Here is a 15,819-nt window from a genome sequence, read left to right as displayed (position 1 = left end):
CGTGGTTTCGAGCTGGAACGAGGACGGAACGATAACGTTAATGGGATTCGCAACGTGGCCTCCAGCTGCTATCGACGCGGTCGCGGAAAGCTCGTTTTGTCATAATCGACGGTAACGAGCGACTACCTGCGATGCACTTTGCGCTTAGGCTGAAATTTTAACAGTTCTCATCGGCCATCGTGCAAAGAGAAATCCATCCGTCTAGTCGGGAGTCCCGCGAATTAGGTGATAGTTTTTTTTTTTTATTCAAACTCTTCCTAACTCGAAGCAAATCACGTTTCGTTGCGAAGTTTCTTCGACTCCGGCGATCCTTTTCCTCAGTTTTATATTTCACCGTGAATGCCACCGTTGTATTATGGAAGATCCGATCGATTTTATCGAGACAGTCGCACGATTCAGCGAGAATCTACGCCCGAAGTCGGGAAGCTTTCTCATCCCGTTGGTAAATATTTAATAGCCCGATAAGCCGCGGCCATCGTTCGATGGACATTATTTGTAGTTCGGGCGGAACTTTAAGCCCCGTCGATGCACGTCAGACACGGCCCCCCGGGGAGAAAAATAAACAAAACGACTCGCAGAATTTTTTCTGTTGTTCGAAGCAATACAGTTCGCACGAAGAGGGTCGAAATCTCGATATTATTTGCGAGCGAAGAAAAACTGAAAATTTTAAGCGCCATACAATCTCCAAACAATAAGATTTTAAATTTTGCGCAAGTATTTTATTACGTACACATATTTTTAAACGAATCTATACATTTTATAGCTCCTTTTTGTAAGCATTTCTTTGTGTTGAGAGCCATTCAGCATACTTCTTGCGTCAGTCTAAAATAAATATCGTTGGAAATGTACATTATAAGCGATAGGATCGGCATAATAGGATGCGAAACAAAAACATACTGCGTCGAGCACGCAACAACGTGTGCACGTACTCGGTTCGATCGTTCTGAAAAGGTTAACAGAATGCTGAATTTAAAAATGTCGAATGAAAACACGCGTTTCGATGCGTCGAAGCAGCCTCGTCGGATTTGCTGACAGCCGAACCGTTGAAACGTTAAAAAGACACGAAGGAAACGATAGTCATGAAATATTAATTGTGTCAGCCTTCTCAAAACGTGTAATAATAGAAACAAAGGTTGGTACTCAACGGAGCAAAGTCGCGTTTCCCTACCAGTTACAAGTTAACGTCTTTCTGTCGCGAACGTTGTCGCTTTCTTCGAGACGATTCGCTCTTCGTTGATCGTTCCAAATCGGAATCGATAGAGAAAATAAAGGGTGGGGGGCCCCCTGTTACATCCCTGTTGCACGTTCCCTTGGCCGAAACGTGTCCGTGCACGTTCGTACACGCCGCGAACCCATTCGTGCGATTCTGCTATTGTTAACCGCAGATATTCTCTTGTTCGCCGGTCAGTCGAGTGACAGACTTCGTGAGAAACGGTCGCGGATTCGTGATATCCGGTGTGTATCGATGTCGATTAAGGTCGTCGTTGGTTTTCTGGAGCTGCTGGCGCGATTCTCGCCGTCCCCGAAGAAGAAGAAGAACGACAGCCCGCGGAAAACGACGAAATTCGAGGCGGACTGCGCGGGAAATCGTTCGCCGAAAAATGTAGCGAATCGTTCTTCGAGGCGCGACAGGAGTCAACAGGTATATCGAGGGGGGCAAAGAATACGAATTTTATATCTCGGTCGATCGAACATCGAAAATACCGATCGACGCGCGCGACCGATCGTGACGACCTTGATCTCGAATCGAAACTTTCGATTAAACGGGTGTTCGATCCGGAGCAGAGACTCCTGTTTCACGGATTCGCGCGGGGAATTCAACTTGACCGTTTAACACGATTACTGGGAACCTTGAACGCGACTTTAAATGCTCGGTTCGATAATACACCCTTTAATTGACGAGTTGAATATGAATGAAGCTTTTCGTTGCATTTTGAATATGTTTCCCCCGCATTCTTCCGCGCCGTTGCAGTGTCGTACGAATCAAAGGTGAAGCGAAAGTAGAGTAAAAAGTCGATCCGCTGTTTTTCGATACGCTTCCACGAGCATCGTCGTTTCCTTTTCACGACGTTAGAGTTTCGTAGAACGTCGATGAACTCCGGTTGAACGCACTGCGGCGCGAGGGTGGCGGAATGGAATGCGATCTTGATGGCGAGGGCCCCGGGACACGCGTTACGTAAGAAAAGAAATATCAACGGGGCTGCGGGGACAACCCAGCCGAGGTTCAACGGTTGAGCATGAGGGCCCCTCGCCGCGATTAGGGATCAAGCCAGAAACCGACCAAAGAACGCCGTCGAAAAACGAAAACCTCCTAAGATACATGTTTACGCGCGTCAGATACAAAAATTCATACTTTAAATACATAATCTATCAACGCGTCGCATTCCAACGGAATTAAAATCGAAAACGGCGTGACATGAAGTGAATTTAAAACGTCAAAGACTAGGTAAATGTTGAAATAAAGTTGGTCGATTCTAACGGAAGGAATCTCGTGCAACGAATCGATCGTTGCGAGTTCGTATCGAGGAGCTCGATCTCACCGATGGGCACGATGCGCCGGTGGCTGCCACCGGGATGACTCACAGATAGAAAAGAAAGACGCGACGTTGAACGCCCCTGGCCGCCTTGCCTTATTCCGCCTAACCCGCCCAGCCGGGTCCCGCATTCCTCCTCAATTGTCCCAATTTGAGAGAATGCATTCCTGAAAGCTTACCAGCGCGCGTCCGCCAGGAACGCGAGAAGAATTTCGGCCGCCCTTCCGTCGTATTATTTCTGTAAACTCAAACCCATCGCATCCATCGTGATCTTCCGAGGCAAGAAAACAGTCAAATCCAAAATCCAAACTATACTTTAGATCTTTTGGAAATTTCAAGAGTAACTCTGCCACTAACTCGATTTTTTTTTATTTGTTTCAGGTAAGTCAAGAATAGAGACGAACCCATAGCATCGAACAAACTTCCTATCACAGGTATTTAACAATAAATTATTAGCTTGTCCCGTAAGTATCATAGGTTTTTCTGTCGATCGAGTCACCAAATTTGCGTACCTTGTTCCCCGAAGAAAATTCGCCCGGGCAAAAAGAAGATGGCCGAAGTTAGAGACGCGTGCTACCGCGGGGCCGGTTAAGTATCGCGGTATCAAGGCACGGTAATAAATTGGCCGCTCGCGAAGCTACCGAGGTGACGCTTATCGCCGGTAATAATATTGCCGATAGAATTTATCGCCCCGCGACTACCTTGTAATACCATGGCGCCAATATTTCGCTCCCGCGCCGCGTGAGACGCGCCATTTCCTTCGACTTAACGATCCTCCGCCGCGCGCGAATTTACAGCAACATGTGGCTGCCATGCGTACGGTAGCCAAAGGGGCCTTCCCCTTTCTTCCGTTTCTCGCTTTCAGAAGGGCCTCCTCCTCCTCCCCCCGTCGAGAATTCCGTCTCGGTTGAACCGTAAAAAAGAAAAGGGAAATAAAAAAGAAAGAGGAAAAACGGTCGGTTCGCGCGCCTGGAGTTCTCGCGAAACGCCCGGGACCGCCATCGCTGAACGCTAATAACGAGATTTTCACGCACGCCTACGCCATTACCGGATCCCCACCGCCAATCGACTGTGAGATTTCTCTGGAATCCGGGCAAAAGGAACAGTGGATCGGGCTGCAACGTAACTGTACAGGGTGTATTGTAGCATGTGGGACCCGCTTCGGCGGTAGATCGAAGACGCAAAAACAATGGATAATAATAGTTCGTTGGAACGTTTGCCCTATTTGGATTTGTTCCCAAGTTGGAGCCGTATTTGAACTCCCGGTTACGCGCGGCTATTGTTTACTGACATTTTCGTGTCACTTAACTTTGTTAATGGATGTTTTTTTAACCCTCGTTCCGTAATCTGAGAGTCGAAGAGTGGGTGTACGAAATTTCAAGCAAAAATCTTAATTTTTGAGGGAGTTATTAAGTCGTTTAGGAACGTCACTTGAAAGCGACGAGTATGGAGATCGGTTCGCGATCGCGCGCCACTGTTCGACGTCGCTATTAAGCTCTCAAAAACTATCGCGATTAATTGCGTTGCACGTTCGACGTGCCGGACTTATCGACGCGAGGAGACAACTCTGAAATGCACTTTGTCGATAGAGGAACGCTCTCTTGTAAAGCATTCGTCACGAACCACGTTATCCGTTTTCTTCGCTCGCGCCGCTTTAATCGTTTCGTGTCCTCAGCCCCCCTCGATGCGAATACACGCGGACATGGGAGAAATTCCATTCCCGGCGACAATTCGTCATCCTAATGGAACCAACGAACGAATGCTTTCTCTAACAATGGGACGAACTTCCTCTCTTCTTATGGTCGTTGGATGTCGCGAAAACGTCTCCTGTTCTCGCAATCGACTCGACGCCATGCAGAATAGAAACACTCGCTAGTGAAATCGGTGGCAGAAATTTTTTTTATTATGGTTTTAACAGGATCTCCGATCGAAACTTGGTCGTCGTGCGCGAGAAAGACTCGTGCACCTTGATACAGAATAATAGAATGTTAATTTCTCGCGTATCGTAGGTTTCTGAAGACCGTACAGTGCACGATAGACGCATCTAATTAACTCGTAAACGCAACACGCGCGTTTCCCGCGAGATGGTACGCGCTCGATTCGGTTCGAGCGCGTAGATCGTAATTCTCCCCATTATCTCCCTCCATTGTATAGTTTCTTCAATGCTTCGCGACCGTTTCCAAGCATTCGTAGATCTCGATTTCGCGTTCTCCGTATTTTCTAGCTCTCCTATTGCGCCACAGAAATCTACGACGACACGAATATGTCGCGTTTCAAGGATGTGTAACAATCGAACGAGTTCCGCCTACGCTTTTCATCCTCGATTCTCCTCTAACAGCAAGACAAGAAAAGAAACTATTATTTATTTAGATCTATTTTTTTTTTTTTAATACTTTGATTTATGAGATGAAAATTCTACCTCTTAAGAGGCCCATTGATTATTTAACGCGGACCTAGGCTGTCCATGCAAATAATTGCACGGCATTTATTTGCGTTCTCGATTGTAAACCGCGGCGAGGAAACCGCGAGGCATTTCCACGCGTTCTTCAGGAAACAATTAACAACAACTATTCGTTCCCATGCGTTTCGACGCTAATCTCGACGTTGGATCCCGGCAGGGGCGGTGGAACCCTTCCGACGTCTTCGCGTAGAATAGTTTACGCTCGAGGAAGCTCGCCGACAAAAATTTATTCCTTCTAGTTTGGACTGGTTCAAAAATGGCACGACTTCCGAGTACAGTAGATCGCTATAAGTTAATAAAAAAATTCCTAAACGTACTTAAATCAGTAGCACACACGTTGCTCGGTACGAATTTAATTTACACTTTGTAGGTGTTTTGAAAAAAAAGTTTGAAAGGTCCACTGTTAGTGCACGCCCAGCGATAGGGAAATAAAACAGCGAACGGGACATTTCGCTCAGTCCACGTGACTTTCTTTTAGCCGATGAATTCGCACAATTAGAAAAAAATAATTACTCGTTGTATACAAGGCGGAGCGTGGTTGCATCGTGGCTGCAATCAACGGGCGGAAACCGTTGGAAAAACTAGTATTTTACCACGGTAATGGTGCTCGATGTTATTACGATCTCTTGTGCCAACCTCGTTTGCGATCCCAGAAAGGGGCGAAATAATATTCTATCTACCGTAGCTTTATATGGCTATGCCTTTACGCTCGAGGGATCCGCGGAGAGAAAAAAAAAAAATGCGTGACTCCCTTCTACATCGCGCCGGAAAACTCGCTTAATACCGAACGCGAAGGAAAAAGGGAATTGTTCGTCGTTCCCAGACAAGACTCCACGGAGCACATTACCGCGGTGCATGATTAAATATTCCCCACGGCTCAAAAGTCCAAATCGACGAAACGCGTATACTCGTTTCTTGCGGTAATAATTTAGAAATGGGTTGATCATTTTTTCACGCCAAAAGTGATTTATTCAATCGATTTTCTTTACAAGTCACAAGAGGGGATTCTAGAAAAGGTTGTGGAAAGAGATGTAAAATGGCTGTCGAAAGGCTGGCAGTCGTCAGGGTGGTCTAGCAGGGTCTTCTAATTTATGGTCGCCGTGACCGTCGACTTGCGTAGATCCTGTCGAACTTTAAGTGTTTCCAAATGCGGAGACACCAGACTCAGAGTCTGCAACGCATCGCATTATGCACTGAAATCAGTCTTTGATCTTGGAAAGGTGTTAGGTTCTGTAATAAGTCCATTTTGTTAAAAATCCAGTCACGCGATGCATTTATTTCTATGGTATTTTTGGACAATTTTTCGTCGAGAAAATGATAATCTCTTGGAAACTTGGAATTTTTTCGCGGTCTTTTGCTAGCGTCTCTCCCTCCTTGGAGCTGTTTCAGATCGATTGGAAAAGTCGTGGCGCGTATGGATCCTATTTGGAGGTCCGCCGTGTGTATAACTGACCGTCTCGTCGGTACTAGGAATGCGATAAAGAAGAGGACGGGGAAAGAATCGACGCGGAGCGCGCGCATTCTCTGCGCGGCGCACAACGGCTTCGCGATACGCTCGTAGATCGCGTCAAGAATGCAAAGGCATTTACATAACTAGTTCGGATGATCGTCGTGCGTTCCGTGCTGTACGTACACAAGAAACTACGTGCATGCTCGTGAAATTGTGGGATAACTACGCGCGATGGAGACAAATACGCGGCAAAACGACCACGTCCTTCGCGCGATCGCTATCCGCGCGACGACGAATCCCACCGTTGCGCGCCGCGAATCGAGCTCTCGATCGATCCATCGAACGGGCGCCATTTTCAAAACGCAACACTCTGTTCCCTTTTCTATTCGTTTCTTTCGCATCGATCAACCCTTTTTCCTTTGGTGTTGTAAACATTAGGTTGTTCGTTTCACATCTCTCGCACGAATATAAAATACGATATTATATTTAATCTTGTCCCCCGGGGGCTCCACTTTATAGATTTCAAATTGTATGTCGGTACTATTCACAGACGTAAAAAGTGTATCTCGACTCGCGGCTTAAGTGGATCTCGCCACTCAACGCGAATCGTTCGAAAAGTCTTTTTACGTAGTCGCCTTGAAAATAGTGCGAACGCATCCACGGGGTACTCGAATAAATAGCTCTGCTTTTTCCATATCTTAATTAACTCAATTTCCACGCGTTTTGCGCGGCGCCGGAAGCGGTTTTTGTTGCCTTTTGAGTTTTTCTAGCTTTCCAAATGGAATGATCACGCTCGGATAGCCGGCTAAGGTATTCACCGAGTGTTGCGTTTCTTGTTTCTTACAATAAGTTGCGTGCTTCACGGTTTAATCGGTTGAAGTGGCGCTTGCCCATTGGGTTTCGCGATGTTTGCCACTTTGCTCCCGAGACGCGTCTCATTGGCTCTCGAGTGGATCGTGTACGAAAGAAGAAACCGAGCCTGGCGTCTACCAGGGGTCATAGACATAACGTTTTATCCCACGATGAGTCGTACTTCGAGTTGCAACGATAGTAGTGTGCCAGCATACCCATTTAGCACGTCCACGTCGCGCGGCAGGTTTTACAATAACACTGCACACACACGCTTTGCAATCATTCGAACAGTCGCGTAAGCGATATTCGTGCAAATTATTGCTCGAAAAGGCATTTATATCTCCATCCTTCGCGCTAGCAATTTGCAACATTTTTTGCAAGATATCTGCTGGCTTCTCTATAATGGGCGTGCATTCAAATCGGTCAGAAAACTTTTTCTTTGAAAAAGGATAGTAATTGCAATCCCCGAAGAAGGCCTTCAAGGTATCCTCGTTTCTGCAATAAGGAGTGTTATTTATCCGAGACTGCCACTGTTACTGAAGGAATAAAAATTATAATCCACAAAATTTAATATTCAAATTTTTAAATATTGTTTCTCCAACCCAACTCGATAATTTTGGGTAACACTTCTGTTCGCTTCAGAGGCCAAGTAAATGGATACGTTTCTTCCAGTTTGTTTCGTAGCCGTAAAATTCAGACGCAAAAAGAGGAGAAATTGTGGGAAACCGGGTAGGATGCGCTGAAACTCGTGCAGCGACTTCGACCTGCATACGCGCGTGTATCGCGAACAGGCCATCCGTGAAACTTATCGAAGCAGATATCCGACCGACAATGGATACGCGAATGCTGCGCGATTTCATTCGCGTGAAGCGTTCGCCCACTGCACGGGGTGTTCCGGAAGTTTCGAAACTATGATTCCACCACAAAGCCTGAATTTACTTAGCAGGGAACACTGCAGAACTATCGGTCATTTTATTTTATTTTATTTAACAACCTCGATCCTTTTAACTTTAATGCACAAACTCACAAAGAATGGATAAATATTTCGACGAAAAAAAAAAATTTCAAATCGTTCTGAAAAAATTATTTTCGGTTGCAGAGGCCAATTACAATCATTTTTTGTGAATAGACATACCACCGATATCCTGCTCAGTTTCGAGAAAAAAATTTGTGTAGGTGGACAAATTTGCCAAAATTAAAAAATTTCAAATCGTCCTGGAAAAATTATTTTCGGTTGCAGGGGACAATTACAATCATTTTTGGTCATTACACATACCCACGAATTTCTATGCACTTTCGAGAAAAAAATTCGAGTAGGTGGACAAATTTGACAAAATTAAAAAATTTCAAATCGTTCTGGAAAAATTATTTTAGGTTGCAGGGGCCAATCACAATCATTTTTAGCCATTACACATACCCTCGAATTTCTATGCACTTTCGAGAAAAAAATTCGAGTAGGTGGACTTTGTTGACAAAATTAAAAAATTTTAAATCGTTCTGGAAAAATTATTTTCGGTTGCAGGGGTCAATTACAATCATTTTTGGTGAATAGATATACCCCCGATATCCTGCTCAGTTTCGAGAAAAAAAATTCTTTACCGAAAATACAATGTCTGACCATGAACGAATGATTCCTCTGATAACTCCTGAGCAGATTGAAGGATTTTAATGTTTCAAAATGCAAACAACGCGTATTGGTGTGCTCTTATACCTCGCCTGTGGTACGGTCAGATGGGTGACTAAGCCACGCTGTGGGACAAACGCTTGTCCAACTGTGGCCGAAGAGGTCTTGTCAGGCAAACGGGGCGTAAATTAGTTCCAGCGGGTGATCGAGACGACGTGTTTCAGCCTCCAGCGGGCAAGCGTCACTTTCATACGGTCACGTACTCGAATCCATCTGCAAGATGGATTCGTCGATACGGGGCGGGGAACGATGGGTTCTGCGGTTGCACGCACCTCGAGCGTTCCCACAAGACGTGCACACGGAAAAGTCGTCGTACGAGTTCGGTACCTAGGACTCCGCAGCCACGACTCCGCGACACGCTCGCTGATCGTCGAGGATGAGAGAACCCGATACACTGGACACCGAAGAATGTTCGCCAGAGACTGTTGCCCCCTCGACGATCTTCGTAGCTCGTTTCTTGCAGCAATGTTCCTTCTTTTATCATCGATTCTTGGACATAATGCACGTCGTTTCCGCTCCGCGGATATCTAATAGAGATACAGACATTGATATTTTCAATGTACAAGATACCCGTAGTTTTCGAGGTAGATAACTGTTCACTAATCGTTCAGATAAGGGTCTACTAATTGATATGCAAGATAGGGAATGTTCGCCAGAGACTGTTGCCCCCCCAATGTTGCTCCTTTTATCTTCGACTCTTGGGCATAAAGAACATCGTTTCTGCTCGATAAACTTCCAACTGAGATCCGGAAATTTAACATCTTCGGTGTACGAGATGCTCGTAGCTTACGAAGAAGATAACAGTTTGCTAACCGTTCATTCATACAAGGTTCGATTAATTGTTATGCAAGATATAGTGGATACATTGGACACCAAAGAATGTTGGACTATTGCCTCCTCGACAGTCTATCTTCATGCACGATTCCTCATTGATCGGTTAAATCATCACGCAAGTTCTGGTACTTACTTACGAATCAAACCGCGCGAAGAAGTTTGCCCTGATAGAGATGTAGAAATTGATATTGGATCGATCACACCACCTTGTTGCGTCGTGTTGGCAAAGTGTTGCGATAAGAGAGGCTCGTAATTTTGTCCCGGAGCGTTTCGCGACGCCTCGCGGTCTTCCTGGATCGATTCCTGATAGATCGTCGTCGATCGCTGGAAGGCTACTCCCTGTACGACTTTATTGCCGCGGATGCTTCCATCGCGCGACGACGGACGGCAACCAGTTATCGGGGGACACTGAAAGCTTCTTGGTAGTTCGAGGGTGGTCCCTTATCTTCTCGAAGTGGTTCTAACGCGTGTAACGTCGGTTGTTGACTCCGTTTTAACTCGGTTGCTCGATCGAGCGTACGCGGTAGACACGCGAAGAGTTAGTTTGACGCGGAGACCATCGGCGTTGATCGAATCTTGGAGCGGACGAAGGATGGGGGAATTTCTTTTCCGCTCGGAGAAAATAGCTTTTACAGTTAACACAAGAACAATCCGTTCGGCAACTTTCTTGCGTTCCTTTCTTGTCGCGTTCGTCGAAACAGCGACAAAAAGGCAAAGTAAAATAAAAGACACGGAGGAGTGTGGAGTCGAGGATACCATGTTTGCATACGTTAGTGTCGTTCGCGTTTGTAGTAATAGTATTTTAGGAGTGTCGATATGTTTCAAACAAGCTTTTTAAAATTTATGTAATGAATTGGCGTTCACTCCACTGTCTAAAAATGTATTCGTCAGTTTGCAGTAGTTAATGAGTGTTTAACGAAGCATATCACGTTTTTGTTTCATTTTCAGTCGTAAAGTATGCTGGTAAAGTTTGTATGGGAATCTGCTGGACACCTCGTATATTTATGATCTACGTAAATCATTACCGCGGCGTGTATTTGCGCTATAAATACGTACAACGGACGATAAATATGCAAAGTATCAATAAAGTGGATCGTTTCCACGAGTGTTTCGTTATTTCGGTGGTTCAGATACAAAATTATTATTTTCAAATCATCCGGTTACGAGCACAGGTGTTAAAATCTTACTTCTTGCATCCTGTTGTTATATTATAATTATCGTAATCAACGGGACATTCCGGTTTGACTGAATAAATGAATGAACGCGCGAGGTTTTAAACCGACCCGTTTTCGAGTCGACAAGCGTATCAATCGCGAGCGCAGAACTTATAAATTACGAAAAAAAACAAAGGAAAATAAATTATCGTCGAATACTACGGGCAGCTTCGAGCATCGACTTCGTTCTTCGGACACGCATCACTTCCGGTGGCGGCTGACCGGATTTCAGACTCGTTTCTCTCCTACCTTTCTCGATCCTGTTATCGCAATGGTAAATACACGAACATTTTGCTCGAAATGCAACTCAAGTTCTGTCAAATACTTTGCCTAATACGACATCCCTCGTTGTGTGTACGATTGAAATAAAAAATAAAAAATAAAAAATAAAAAATCGAGGAGTTAATAATGCATAAAATTGTGTGTATTTAAGGGGAATAGTACGTTTACGTTCTTCTAGTAAATAAACGTTCGTTTTCGTAGCGTATAATCAGTGTTTTGTATCTTTGCGAGAAAATATGGAATACGATATAAATAAATGGTTTTAGATATTTCAAATGTCTATGTCAAGCAATAAATCTTCCAAGCATGGTTTTCCGCTTCGAACAACGTTATTAGAGCGACGCGATTCTCATGGACGCTCCGCTCTATTGCTTTGTAAATACCAATCGTTTGCGACTGGTCATTGTTTATCTTCGGTCTATCGTTCTACGAGTTAACAACTTTACATTGACCGTGTTGCCAGTTTCGCGCGTTTAAATTTATGGACGCCGCTGTTATTTTTAAACATCGCTCGCAGAATTTATAGCGGGACTATGTAGAGCTCGGCCTTCGGAGGTTATGCCACCTTAGCGACGTCAACAGAGGATATTTTCATGAATTTTTTATAACTATATCATACATTCTTACTGGTGGAAAGTTGATTTCTTTAGTAACCCTCCGCGATTAGAGAAATCTTCTATATTTCATTGGATTTTCACTATTATAAGTGGAAATATATTTAATATAATTGACGTGCAAAAGTATTCTTTTCCACTATTTACAATTTTAAACTACTCGTGATGTATTTCGAAACACTCTCCAATTGCAGCTTTCCTTCGCATATTTCACATATATAACCGTTTCTCTTCTTTCTCCTTTCGTACTGCGCGATCTTCACATTTTTCTTGCGAATGCGGAATAACTATCGTCTAAATCGTTTTCTCTCGGATTAACAGTTTAATATAAACGAAAGGCGGACGATAGCGTTTGCCTGAAACATACCGAATCGACTCGTGATAGTGGCATCGCGGAGTGTTTGGGTGATTATTAAAATTTCGTCCGATTTAAAGGACGAACGACCGGGTCCCGATGATCGAGGAAGCGTTTTAATTGGATTCTCTAATTAGCCCGGATTTCCTGCTCGTAAGTGGCCGTCGTGAATCGTTACGCAAATCGTCTGTACGCGCGCAAGGACGCGAGCCGTTATTGGAAAAAATATACGGAACAGCTGGTGGACAATGGCGGCGGAAGGAACCTCGCAGCGAATACCGAAGCTCGATCGTTTCGTATTCGCGTGTCGAGGCAGAAACCGGGGGGACCAGACACCGACCAGTCGTAACCTGCATTACGGTTTCTCGTAATTTTACTCGCGTTGTGCAACCTGCAGGTACGCGTTGCTCAGGTGCACAACGCGAGCAAGACGCCTCTCGAGTAACGTACGTGCGCGCCATACCTAAACGCGACTGGAAAAACATATTCAAGGTCGACGCGGAAGTCGTGGAAATTCAGGACAATCGCAATTTTGTTCGACGAAATCATTTAATCGTTCATAAAAGTATTAAAATTGATTTTCGTCTATTTAGATTCAACGCAATATTTTTGCGAACAATTTTGTAATCGATTGCACGGTGCTCGATTCCCAGCGGTTTCGACCGCGAAATCCATTGCGCAATCGATTCCTTTGCGAGGATCGAGGATCCCCGGTGAGGTTACGCCGAGGATCGCGACAAAGAAATACCACAAACGCGCGCGATCGCTTGAAACGCGAGAAGGAGACTTCGCCGCGCGATAGCCAGAGAAACTTAAGAGCGAATCCCGCGGTCGAAACTGGCGTTGACTCATCGTCGCTTGCTATTTTCCAAGGACGAGCTGCCCGGTGACGCGACAGCCTCTGACGGAAGGAAACCATGCATGCATTCAAACTTTCAACCACTCGACTCGACGCCGCGAAGGTTAAACATTCGAATCTCGCGCTATTTTCCAAACGAGAACCGTTACGCTAGGTCGTGTCCCATATCGTAAAACGTCAACATTTGCATTCGTTTCCAATCATCAGTATACTAAACAGCGAAGAAATCGCAGTAATTTTAAAAGAATCTACAACTCGACGAGGCAAAAAATTTCCCCGGAGGGCGTGGCCTGAGCGTGGTGGGGAGACTTTATAGACATCGCGTATAATACTGCTTGGTCCAGTGGTTTCTAACATTTCTAATAACCAGAATTTTCCACGATTATTATAATATTGCTATATAATTCAAGAAATAAAATTCTCGAGCAATCTATCGTTCGACTCTACGAAGGTGAACAATTTGAAAGGTTTTCTGGTAGACGAAGGGGGTGGGTCCCAGCGCATTCTCTCGTACAGAGATTTTCCCAAGCTGCGTCGAGCTTGTACATTGTTGGGCTGTTGACTAGAGGTCCCCATTGATCGAAACATCTGCCAGAAACGAAATTGTGATTCACGGTTTCACCAGGTGACTGGTACCGGCGAATCGCATAACGTCTCTTTTCGAGGACGTTGTACGAAGCCACCGGAGCACACCGGGCATCGAGCACGAGCGGCAAAGTGACGCGTGGAACGCGCGGAATGCAACGGGCTCCTCGATGGTCCGACCACGGTCGTCGTTCGCGCCAAATACCATCGAGGCCCGATCCTTCTGCTCGTTCGTCGTCGTCGTCGTCGTGATCGTCGTCGAACCGCGCCTCGTTATTCCACGCACGGGTACCGGCGAAAATGCTCGAAACGCATGAAATTTCGTCTCGTCCGGCCTGTTGGTTCACCCACGTCGGTCTTCGCGTCCCTCGAATTCGCAGACGATACCGTACGCGACCGTGGAACACAATTATTTATTTCCTTGCACAGGTTACACGTATTTACACGCGAAATAAATATAAATTTCATCGTTGTTCTCGATACGTGTACGATGCTCCGATTCAATAATTAAATAAGATACGGTATCAAAAGTAAACAAAGTTTATCTGTTGAATCGGTGCAATAAATCTGTCCCCTGAACGATGCATTTAAAGGAACGAACAGATTCTGAAAAGAGGTCGATAGAGCATGGAAAATTTGCAACGCTATCGTATTCCAACGATCGGATCCGGGTAGATAAGATTTGTTCTGAATCTACGCGAAAAAAGTAGCATGTTACGTGGCGATTAAGAGCACGCGTTGAAGTTAATTAACTCCCGGTAATTCTGAACGGTTAATGGAACGATCGGGCTGCTGATTTTACGCGTCCGTTGAAGACGCCTTTAAAATTTTTCTAAGAAAAGATTAGAAACGGATTTGCGTACGCCGCGAGTTGACGATTTTGAGAGTTGAATGTGCATCGTCGCGTGTTTTTTTTTTTACGCGAGAGCATTTTTGATGCAGTTTATGATCGACGAATCGATTTTTTGCGATCGAACGGCGTGACGCGAGTTCGAATGACGTGGACGCGCGCCGGCAATTAATCCCGGTTTGCTTCGATCGGTCCGGCGTGTACGAGAGCGCGGATACCGGTTCCGAGTTAACAATGGAATTGCCCATTCACCGGACACATTTGGCGAATCGAGCAACGGTACAGGATTAAAGGCCGATTCACGCTTCGCCGTCGCGGTTCATTGCTTCTACGCGTGCTTACGCAACGCGCTTTCTCGAATTAACAGGACGAAAGTGTTGCTTTTTGGTTTATGGCTTCGAACCGGAGGTTAAACACAGCCATAAAGAACTTTTAACTCGAACAACTGATATCCGATCGGCTCTGAAACAATTACAATTTGATATTATTTATTGGTCGACAGATGCATTTGGAAACGGTACAATTTTCATTCTATTTATAACGATCGAAACGTACACCCATAACCACGGTCGTCGGTGTTACGCGATCTACTGCGATAGATACGATTTCAATACGAAGATCGAGCTATTGAATATGAACAACTTGTAAAATATTAAGTTTCCAATGGTCTGTTACTTTTACGTGTGTTTCACGTGTCTTTTGCATCTAAAAGCATCGTCCAGCTGCTGAAATCAGTCGTAAAAGTATCGTGGAGGTACTAAGAGAGTCCATGGACTTTTTGGAGGATTTGGACGATGGTCTGGTGTGGGGACGGCTTAAATCTCGCACGGTCAATCGCGTACGAGCAGGTGCATAGCGTGCGTCCCGTTTTCTTCGTACAGGCGAGAGTACACGCGCGTCTGCACGCGTATCGCGTTTCAGGCAACAATAAACGCTTCGTGCTCCGTGAGCTGGATCTCGAACCGAGTTAATTAACGTCCTTCCTCCTTTGCTCCCCCTCGATTTTTAAAAGGAGCTATTACGGTCGCGGGGGTTGAACTGAAAATTGAAATTGGAAAAAAACCGCGACTCGATTCCGATCGAGAAGAGGAGAAATTCTGTGGGGTGTAGAAGTTGGGGAAATACGCTACAGCAAAAGGCACTCGAATGAACTCGTCACGCATCTGCGGAACCCTCGGGACGCGTTCCAGATGCGTGGGTGTGTGCGTGTTCGCGGCGAATGTGCACGAGCGACTGGGAAGGGCC

At 45.3% G+C, this 15,819-nt stretch overlaps 1 protein-coding gene across 4 annotated transcripts in view; it reads left to right on the top strand.

The window, feature by feature from the left end:
- The window catches only part of LOC122394734 (signal-induced proliferation-associated 1-like protein 2), a 48,962-nt gene that overhangs the window by 22,880 nt on the left and 10,263 nt on the right, over nt 1-15,819 (top strand). The window lies entirely within an intron of this gene.

This window comes from Colletes gigas, unplaced genomic scaffold (genome assembly GCF_013123115.1).
Source record: "Colletes gigas isolate AHSC1104 unplaced genomic scaffold, ASM1312311v1 Colletes_gigas_Sc00001, whole genome shotgun sequence".
Classification (NCBI taxonomy): Eukaryota; Metazoa; Arthropoda; class Insecta; order Hymenoptera; family Colletidae; genus Colletes; species Colletes gigas.
Note: the sequence above shows the minus strand (reverse complement) of the source record. Positions and strands in the feature narration are given on the sequence as shown.